This window comes from Macadamia integrifolia, chromosome 7 (assembly GCF_013358625.1).
Source record: "Macadamia integrifolia cultivar HAES 741 chromosome 7, SCU_Mint_v3, whole genome shotgun sequence".
Taxonomy (NCBI): domain Eukaryota; kingdom Viridiplantae; phylum Streptophyta; class Magnoliopsida; order Proteales; family Proteaceae; genus Macadamia; species Macadamia integrifolia.
The window spans coordinates 10,026,946-10,038,095 of record NC_056563.1 but is presented as its reverse complement, the minus strand read 5'-3'; the positions used below and the strand labels follow the sequence as shown (position 1 = coordinate 10,038,095).

Genomic DNA, 11,150 nt, shown 5'->3' with positions numbered 1-11,150 from the left:
AAAAAAAAAAAAAAAAAAATGTAACCTTGCTCATTTTATGTCAATTATTTGCCTTGAATTTTCCCTCTCAACAGTTGAAAATTTCTAAGGTTATATATATGCCAAAAAATTTTCTAATCGGCAAAGCGGATAAGGGAGTTCATGGTCGGGAGTGATCCCATCCTTTCAAATGGAAAATTTAATTCTGAATGGTTGGATTAAGCATTCCAGTTTCAATTTTCAATGTCCCATTCTTTTCTTTTCTTTTTTTTCTTGTTTTTTGGTAGGAATACTATTCCAATACTCGTATTTTGTTTTCTCCTCTTCATCCCCGACCTCCTGATTGCGAAACCCATTTCCCCTCCCTGCAACAATCATTTTTTTTTTTTTTTTTGATAACCTCTTTCTCTCTTAGAGATCTTCTACTCTTCCTGTATTTTTTTTTCTACACTTCATCCCCGACCTGCTGATTGCGAAACCCATTTTCCCTCCCTGCAACAATCATATTTTTTTTTCTTTGATAACCTCTTTCTCTCTCAGAGATCTTGTACTCTTCTTTTTTAATTGGTATGTACATCGTAACTGCGCCATCGATTATTTCCGGCGTCGGTTGTTTCCTTACGTAATAGCCGCCTTAGTTATCTCTAATCTCACTAAATCCTCCCAAAACCCAAAACTAAAAAACAAAAGAAAAGAAAAGAAAGAATCCATCAACGAGTCAGTTTTCCGATGATCGAAGATGCGTCAATTGTGGTGTGCTCGATTATGAACATGCACATAACCCTTTGATTGTTTTTTCATCTCGTTATTGTGTCTCTATAAGGTAACTCTATCTGACGCTTCATTGGATGCTCTATTTCTGCTTCACTTTAATTTCTTAGCGATTTGAAGTTTTTGGTTATCAAATTAGGGTTTCTTCATGCTCTGAGGTTTGTTAATGGAAGCTTGGTAGGGCTTTGGCTGTAATTTTTTTATTGTTTTAATTTGCTTGATGGGCGATATGTAGTTCATACGATTGGATTATTTTGTTCTGGTTATTAAACAACATTGGGCGGCTATCTCATAAGGATCATATTTGCCTCGATTTGGAACTATTTCAATTTTGAATTGGATTAACGGTTGGTCATTTTGTTTTTGAATTGAATCATTCAATTTCTATGTATGATCGTCTTAGTCGTAATCATTCCATCATCTTTGTTTGCTGGTTTGCATGATGAATAAACGTAAAGAAATGATCATGGATTCCCTTTCCAATGAGTTATGTGATACGTTGCTGGGCAACCTGTTGGATTGGGATTACGACTATCATGGATTCCCTTGAAGTGGAAGGTTTGATGGGTGAATTTTGGTCTCTATATCTAGACAGAATATTGAAGCTCTTGTGAAAAGTTTGTCTATTTAATTTCTTTGAAGGGGTAAGACCTTGGGGTTGGGTATTGCAGTAGTAGTACTATGCAGTAATCAGTAATATCTAGAAAACTCTAATTTTAATTAATGAGGTGTTTATGAGAGTGGGGTATGTAATAAGGGTTGCATCCCGGCACCTAATTGTAGAACCATACAGAGAAAGAAGTAACTGAAGTTTGTTTATATTGTTTTCCCTTGATCCTTTGCAACCAACTTCATAAATATCTCACAAAACTGATCTCAATTAGTTCTTTAATTGGCAATTATAACCACAAAACTAATGGACTATCAGTAACTTCATAGGTTTATTTTTTAATTCTTTATGCAGCAACAACAAAACATCTGCTTCGACAGTGTCCTTCGAAACAATCTTTTTTAAGGAACATTGCAGACATTTGTAGCAGCAATGTAACCTAAAGATCCATCTTGTGTATGATGGAAACAATTAAATCAAAGACAATTTGAGAGTTCTTCTAGAGGGATGGGATTTTAGGGAAAGAAGAGCGTTATGTAAGGAAAAGAGCAAAGATGAATGTAGCTCCAAGTCTTTGCTTGACAAGAGGGGATTGATTGTGACGAAACGGTTTAATGGTTTGATATAGTCTTCTGTTATTCGTTGATGTTATCAGTGCTGATGTTTTCTGACAAGTTTTTCATGGTTCTATAATACATCATACATTACTTTTTTGTATGTCTTATGAGATAATGTAATTAATACTTTGATGTGTTATGGGATAATCTTTTGGGATGTAATCGGGGATCTAGCATGTAGCTATTATATTGGTTTTATTTCAGTTGTAGGGCTTCCTTTTGATAAAATCATTGCCTACATGCTATTATTTGTTTATTAGGTGATGTGCCTATCTGTTGCATAGTGAATATATGACCCTAGTTTGGTTCTCAGATTTTTAGAAAGGAACCATATTAAACATGCATTGTAGGACTGTGAGAGATAAGTCTTTCAAATTTTTAAATGAAAAAACTTCCCTTTAATTCTTGAAGAATTTTAACTTGGGTTCCAATCTTAAAATTCCTGGTTTCTCAGGCTGAATCGCCAGGAAGTAGAGAAATTTTTTTAATAATATGTTGCCTATTTGATATATTCTTTCTTCTTCCCAACTCCCAATTTTACTTGCGCATAATATTTGTAGGATATCTGATCCATGTCAGCTGGGTGGTTAATCCACCTATGACTCAATGATTTTTATGGGTTAATCCATCAGTACTAGGCTAGATATGAACTGGCTTTGTAGGAAGTGTTGTCCCTCATCTTTGTGGGTTAATCCATCAATACTAGGTTGGGATGAGTTGGGTTAATTTATCCTTTTTTAACCCCACCCAATGTTCCACCCTTCAATTGCTTTTTGAAATGATTTTGATATATATAATCTCAGTGATAGTGGCAAACTAAGGGTACTTGGAGCTTGAGGGAAATAGTCCCTTTCATTTACCATTCCTCTGAATGCTTAAGTTTCTGAGAAAACTTTAGCTCCCCTATTTTCTGCATAAGAAGTGAGCTATGGCTAATCTTATGTTGATGACTTTGTTGGCTTTAACCTGGTTGAACTGTTGTGCCCATTTGGACATGAGCTTGAGAAGCCTCCTTTTAGTTGTAGAGGTTGGTGTTAGATTAATCTACTATTGGGTTGGCACATTATACAAGTCGCATACGGTTTTCAGGTGTTGCCAAGCAACAATGCCATTTCAGACTTCATCTCTTGTTATTGGGATCTTCAAGATAGAAAGCTAGGTTGGTACATTCTACAATGAGTCCTTAGATGAGGGGAGAGTAAAGAAGATTACAGACCTGTCCAAAAACAGAGGAAAGTCAAAATTAGTCTTCATCCATTTGAATGCCATGGGAAGAATGGGTTTATTGATTGTTGATTGACTTAATTCAGACAGGAGATGTGCTTGTCCTCTTCAGAAGCCTTGATTCCAATCACAGCTCCTCTTAGAAAAAAGACATATTAACAGAACTGTTATTGGAGGAAAGAAGGCCTCAACAGTTGGCTATGCCCTCTTCTCTGTCAATGACTAGGGGCAGCCCAATGAAGTGACCTTATAGTCCACGAGCTCATTTTCTAGAGGGAAACGAGTGTTCCCAAAATTTTGAAGGAGAGTATAAGTGAGATGACCATTCCATTTATGACCTTTCCATTACCATACTGTCCAAGAGCAATTAAGGGCAAAAATGTGTGGAAAATTAATATAAGTTTGATTCTCTTTTTCATTATTGATGCTATTGATTTTGTGTTTTGATAGTTTGATCATTCAAGTGCTTAGTATTCATTTTCAAAACAAGTAGTTTTAACGAAATTCTGTATAAAAGGTAGGAAATAGCATTCTTGTAGTCTTATTGCATTTTTACCTGACAATTCTACTTTATGGGTCTTTAGCTCAATTGGTAGAGCACTCGGAACATGAGCATGTCTCAATTATGTTCCAAGGGGATGGTGGTTCGAATCCACCAAGACTCTTTTGGGGTTCAACTATTCAAAGTAAAGTTAGTTAAGAAATCATGTAGAAGTTGGTGTCGTTATAGTGAAGAAATTTCAAAAAATAATTGAGAGAAGCTATTAGAGATGTTTTTCTTGTTTGTGAATGTTTAGAACTAGCTCCACCAAATTAAAAAAACAATGTTTAGAACTTGCCACTTGGTTTGTGTAGTTGGAATGCACCACTTGTCACTTCTCTTTTAGAAGCTGGTAGTTTCTAAGATTCTTACCATCCCACTTCTCTAGGGTGGATTTTGAGTATTCCATCTTCTGCCATTGCTCAAAGAACGACACCTTAATTGCAAAAACTGTAGCTAATCTTATCATTTTTAAAGGGCATCCAATCAATGAGTTCTAAATCCTTGATATGGTCGTTTGGGTGGAAAACAAAAGTTCATCCTAAATTCAAATATTTCATTTGGAATTTGTTAAGAATGGTGTTCACACTAAAGGTAACCTCATTCGTCTCTTTTATTTACTTGATGATTGTCCCTTTTGTTATTGTGATTGAGATATTTACTTGATGATTGTCCCTTTTGTTATTGTGATCGAGAAGTTGATTGATATTTATTCCTTTCATGTCAATTTGCCAAACAGATTTGTGCAGCTAGGGTATTGGGTCTTAGAATTGAATATCTTAGAGGAGAGCCAAATTTAGGATCGATTGCATCTTTAAGTGATATAGAGGTATAAGGATATGGGGTATAGGGCATAAGGCATCGGGTATAGGGTATGGCCGTATGGGGTATAAGGTATAAGGTATAAGGTATAAGGTGTAGTGTATCCCTATGGGATATTGGGTATAGGGTATTGGGGCATAGGATATGAGGTGTAGGGTATGGGGTATGGGGTTAGGGTATGGAATATAGGGTATAGGGTATAGGGTATAGGGTATAGGGTATGGGGTATGGGGTATGGGTTATGTGGCATAAGGTATAGAGTATGGGATATGTAGTATAAGATATAGGTTATAGGGTATGGCGAAAGAGAGCATGACTGCAAGACCCACCCGTCAAGTAAGGACGAAAGTTGGCCTTAGTGATCCAATGGTGTTGAGTGGATGGGAAGGTTTGACACATCGATCGGAAGGTTTTGCACCTCGATATTGGCTCTTTGCCACCTGGGGCTGAAGTATGTTCCTAGGGCTGGGGTATAAGATATAGGTTATGGGATATTATGTATATGGTGTAGGGTAATGAGCCCACTTTGATTAATTTTCCAATGTGACACACAATGGGAAGTTCAAGACAAGGGTTCTTTTTTAGGAGGTGGGGAGAGTGACAGGCACAATGCTAGGCACACTCAACATTTTCCCTTTAAATTTTGATTTGAGTTGAATTGATTTTGGTGTTGGAATGGTAAAATCGAAACCAAAACTATTAGGAAATTTCCATTTGATTTTGGCCCAGTTCGCTTGTATACATCCAACCACCCCTTGTTTTTTTTTTTTTTTCTTTTCTAAAGAAACCAGCCCCTGTTCTCGACCATGTTCCAATAATGTGTTCTAGTTGGCTATATTTCATTGGATCAACTTTTTCTAATTTTAAGCATATTAGTTAGGAGGGAATGGATTTTGTACATACATATTAGGCGAGAGGGTGAAATTTTCAATCACCAATAGACGAGAAAAAAAATAAGAGAGAAAGAGGAGAGTGGAGGGAGACAGTGCGTGGGAGCAGGGAAAGATTCCGTGGTAGAAATATTCAAAGCCTCAGCTGGTTTTTCTTTCTCTTCTTCTCCCCATTAACCTGCATTCAATTTGTCTGTTATATTTTGATTTTGAAAACCCTAGATCTCCCGATCCTCTCATTCTTTTCAATCGCTCTTCCTTCTCTTACCTGAATCTTCAAAGGAATAAAGGTTTCCATCTCTCACTTGTTTCTCTTGGAAGCCCATCTGCTTTTGTTCCCTTTTGATTTCACCATTAAATCGTTGCTGTCTCCAGTTGCGATGAAGTGAATTTCTTGGAAATTTTAGATGGCTTCATCCTTGGTGTATTATTTCCCATTTAATATATGGTTCTACTCACCTTTTCTAGTTTCAGGTTTTATTTATGCATCCTTGCGTTGGGAACAATCTTCGTTTAGGTCGTAAGATTGTTGGGGTTCATTTGGAGAGATCTCTCTTGGTGTGTTGCTGCTTCTGTTTTTTTATTGTCTTTGTTTCATTTTGTATGTTTTATGATTTTGGAGGGATCTATTCATGCTTGTTATTGTCTTTGTTTCATTTGGAGAGATTTATCTTGGTTTGTCGATGCTTCTTCTGCTTATTACCAATATTCAGACAAATGAAGAGGTTGGAGTGCTATGAATGAACGGAGACGCTGAGAGCAGATGGAAGAAAAAGAGAATAGCTTAGGGTTTCAACCTTAGCCATTGGATTTTTTTTCCGCTACGTGTGCGAAGATGATTTTGATCCCTTTTCAAAACCAATGGGTAATCGACAAACTTGTTTGATGTCATGTTTCAGTTAGTAAGACATGTTATCTCTGGTAGAAGTCATAAAACTCTTCCTCCACGTTATGTCTCTGATTTTTTTTTTTTTAATGAGAAATTTCTATCAAGATAGAGCCGAGATAACGTAGAACTCTCCACTATAGTCTTTTGAAATCTCTTTCTCCTCTATTAGCTTGACAGAGATAGGTTGCTGGTATTTGTCCTAAACTATTTTTCCTAAAATATCCTCTGTTAGCTTGACAGAGAGTAGTCTGTATTGAAAGATCACTCAACTAAGCCATATCCTGGCTGAAGAGGTTGACTAAATGCATCTAGTATACCTTTTTTTCCACCCACAAATTATTAAATTTCTCTCATCTATGCTCCATATTTCACTTCTTATTGGTACTCTAATGCCTTTGTTGTATATGCATTAAAATATTGGATTACAATGCTGTCATTGAATTCATTATGCTTTTGTTTATACTCAATATGTTTAAAATGTGTTCACCGTGATCATAATTGAACTTTAGACATCCCTTCATCAGTAGCTGCTGCCATTGCTAAAGGTTGCATAGATCCAATTACCATGGAAGCCTTTGATAACTCAAAGAAACCGAAAAATTGTCTGGACCCAAATGTAACTCGAGCTTCTGATCAAATCCTAAGAGCGGAGGCCCAGATGGTGATATCTACACAAGAGAGCTGCTTTTCCATATTTGCTTCTTGTGAAACAATAGATAAAAAGCACACAAGCAAGCTTACCGTTAAACATGCAACTTCATCGTTTATAGAGAAGCTTTTCCACCGTGCTGTGTGTTATCCACTTCTTACCTGTTTATTTGGTAATATATTAGTCATAATGGGACCTCAATTATTTGAGATTGCTTGGCATGTCAAATGCCAGTCTAATCTTGTTCTATCTTGTCTGTGCATGTTGTGCATATTTTGTGGTAAGCTCTATTTTTACAAAGTTTTAGTCCTTCTGTCATGAATAGATACAGAGCAGAAGGTGACTTGGATAAGAGGAGCTATTTGAAGGAAGCTGCTGCCTTTGAAAAACTAATAGCCCCTTCGGAATTCCACCAGAAAGTTGATGACTAGAAAAAAGAGAATTTCCAGACAACAACCCCTTCAAGAAAAGAAAAGTTGATTTTCTGGAACAAATGCAAACCACCACTGAACAACCTTCAAAGGTGATGGGTACTGAAGAATCAGATAAGGTTATATAGAAAGGAGAGTTTCTCAAAAAACCATTCAAGAAAGAACTTGATTCTCAGTTGGAGCAGAGGCAGACAACCAGAGTTTCTCAAAAACTTATTCAAGAAAGTATAGTTTCTCAAAAACCCATTCAAGAAAGTAAAACTAGATTCTTAGTTGGAGCAGAGACAGACAACCACTAAACAAGTTTCAGAGGTGATAGATGTAGATGACTTGGATGAGATGAGTGCTACCCCAGAATCCCAAAAGACCGTAAAGGCTAAGCCAGTGACTGGTCATCCCTAATAAGACAAAATGACATAAGAAGAGATTAAATAGTAAGATGAGTTGCAAGAGTTCTGAGTGTAGGAATAATAGCACTCTTACTTTCTTTACTCGATTGTAGTAATTATTCACCAATTTTTATGGGTATTTTACATCAGTTTTGACATTGATTTTATGTATAGCTTCACTGAAGCTTCACCACTTTTTGCTACCATGAGTGAAAGCCATGTCAATCCATTAAATGGCGTTTAGTCTGTTGACATAGTGAAGGGAACTATAAGGCTGCTATTTTAAAATTTTCAGTGTTTTCATTTTCTTATGGTAAAAGGAATTTTAGCTGCTTAGAAAGCTTAAAATCAGAGCTTGTAATAGTTTATTGGTAATGTAAGTCTAGATAAGAGCAGAACTACAAGAAGGTTCATTATTGATTGAAATTTTTGAATAATTCCACAATTCGACTATTTGATCAATGAATTCAAACCCAATTGGAGACAAGGTTTTGAAAAAACAGAATCATGTTAGACAAATTGGTCAATACAAATTGGAATAGGGCGAATTCAATCCCAATTCAAGCCATTTTTGTTTTGTCAAGAACATATTTCTTCTGCAGGATAAAGATGCCTCTTGGACTTTACAACTTCAATATTCTTGGAATATCTTTGCTCACATAAGATCTATAATTCTGAATTCCTTTTTCAAGTGTTTATTCAACTTGCACACTTGTTCTAGACTATCCCCATGCACAAATTTATGAGATAAAGTACACTATCAAGAAGGTGAAAACATTAGTATGAACGCAGTATTCCAATTCAATTAAGGAGGATCAGTGGCATGGGTATGGGATGTGTTTCCGACATGCATCCAAAAATTGGACACTATGAAATCCGTTTTCTTGAAACACCAGCCCTCCTTTTTGACATTTTCTGCTGAGTCACCATCCCCATACCCATTTTTGGCCACACTTCCCCATATGTTAAGTAATGGGAAAGAGGTGGATCCTCCATACATACCCACACCTGAATCCCATATTTGAACCCAGGTAGAGAAAGAGTGAATTTTTTTGGATCCAATCCGTAGGAATCAATAGAAAAGGCAAATCCCTTATGATACACCAGATCCGGCTCCGGTGTTACTGATCGAGTGAAATAGATCCCGCCTTTTCTTGCAAATTTCTCTTTCTGATTCAAAATCGTGGTGTAACGAATATCCCCCCTGTTCTGGTCATGGAATAGATGAAATAAATCAAAAAATTGATTTTTGTTCAAGAATGAAAAAGGATCAGCATGGGAGAGAATTCAGGAAGGATTGACTGGTTGGGGTTATCTTTCCTTTCACATCTATTCTTTCCTTGATTAGAAAATGGACCAGCTCTTCTGTACCTCCTTTTTCTTTTGCTTGGGTGGCTGGAGCACCACTTTTATGGCCGCATCAAAGACTGCCATAACATTCTGCATTCACAACGAAGTTTTCACAAACCCATGAATACACTAAAGCCAATTCTTAGATGATCACATCTTACAGAAGAAGTGTTAAATAGGGCTTAAGTGTCAAACAAATTTCACCCTGAACTGACTAGGTGACTGCCTAGCAGAAAAACTAGACTTTCACTGAAGTTTTCCCATAATTCACTTATTGTCACAAATACTTAACAATAGCATAAGATAGCAAGAATTACTGCCTGGGTCCTTGCGATATGCTGCAATTGTTAGGAAGACCTGTTATGCAGTAGAATCCAAAGGGGAATGGCCATGGGAAATGAAGGAAAAAACATAATGAGGGCAGATCAGAGACCAAACATATTTCAAGAAATGAAGACGATAAATGGATAGAATATGATAAAAAGGCCACAAAATGTCAAGGTAAAGCAATGAAAGAGTAAAACAAGAATGACTCTCACTTTGAAAAAATTTTTCCCCAGCATACAAAGTATTTTTGGGTGTCCCTTACATGTTTTGAGTTTTCCCATCTGTTTCCTGGTAGTTGTTTCCCACCAAATCATTTTCACTTCAAACTCCTCTCAATGGAAGTTGAGACCAGTTTTCCAAAGGAAAACAAACAAACCGCGCTGGGAAATGAACATGAAGGTAACAATGGGAAGAAAGTAGACACATGCTTTTGAGCTCAAAGAAGTAAATTAGAACTAATACCAGAGGTTGTTATGAGTTCCCAGAACTAATTATGGATCAGAACTTAAAGAAGGAATAGAAATCTAATCCATTCTTTCCTTATCATGACGAAGGAGACGACAACCAACCAGTTCAAATGTGAAATGCGAAATGCCATGGATGGAACATGGAGCATTTGCCTTTCCCCTCTTTCTCACAGGATCAGGCTAAATCAGAACGCCTGAGAGGAAGAAGGCCGTCAGACGTGAATTCGCGAAGCACGATTGGCTTTGGCTTTAGCTTCTTGAATGAGAATCTCATTGCCATCAGAGATCTCTCCCTTCTTTACCCACATTAGACCACCGTCTGTGCTCTTTTTTCCATCGACAAGCAACCGGCCCCTTCTAAACTTGGAACCTCCATAACGACTCCCACTCCCAACTCTAAACCTCAGTGATCCTCCATCATTCTCCTCCTCCTTCTGCTCATGATTATCAGCTACCGCAAGATCCCCAAGTCGTCACCAATCAAAAACCGTCTCTCTCTCCCCCTCTCAGATTTTTAAAGCAATGAATCTTTATAATCAAAAAGAAAAAAAAAATGAAGCACTCAATAAAAATTACCTGTCGAAGCAAAAAGAAGTTTGATGCTTGATCGTTCTCCGGCGAGATCGGTGGGTGGAGCGTTGCAGTCGCAAACTCTTCCTTCCCTCTTTCGTTTCTCCATCAAATACCAATATGTATCTTTGGTTTCATAAACTCTTCTACCATGAAGAGGGTTTCTTAAAATTTTAACCATTGTATTGTTATACATATCACTTATTCCAAATCAACACTTCAACCTAAGGAAATTTAGATCCAACGGTTCAGAAGGCACCCCTCAAAAGATTCCCATATGGGTGACCGACCAAAAAACCTCAACCCTATATATATATATATATATTGTTGAAAATCTAGAGTTTTGATTGTCTATAAATGAGGGGAGGGAGAAGAAGGAAATTGTAAGTTCATGGAGAGAGATAGATACATAATCAATCATTGCATCATCATGATTTTTTTACCAAGATGCAATAATAAAGCTTATGTGTCTATCTCTCTCCTTAAATTCAAGTTTCGATTTTTTTTCTTTTATTTTTTTTTTCTTCTCATTTTTTGACAACAAAACATAGCCTAGATTCTATATATGTCATCTTTTCCTATTTTATTATCCTAGCCATAGCTGGAACCCTTTTTTTTTTTTTT

At 36.8% G+C, this 11,150-nt stretch overlaps 2 long non-coding RNA genes across 2 annotated transcripts; one reads left to right on the top strand and one right to left on the bottom strand.

Moving 5' to 3' along the window:
- The first annotated feature begins 5,439 nt into the window (after positions 1-5,439).
- LOC122083908 lies at positions 5,440-8,005 on the top strand. The gene is made up of 2 exons (XR_006141753.1): positions 5,440-6,012; positions 7,318-8,005. It is a non-coding gene; the product is annotated as an uncharacterized LOC122083908 (long non-coding RNA).
- A 1,188-nt stretch (positions 8,006-9,193) lies between these two features.
- LOC122083357 lies at positions 9,194-10,668 on the bottom strand. The gene is made up of 2 exons (XR_006141631.1): positions 10,533-10,668; positions 9,194-9,252 (listed from the first exon to the last, which is right to left on the bottom strand). It is a non-coding gene; the product is annotated as an uncharacterized LOC122083357 (long non-coding RNA).
- Between the last annotated feature and the right edge of the window lie 482 nt (positions 10,669-11,150).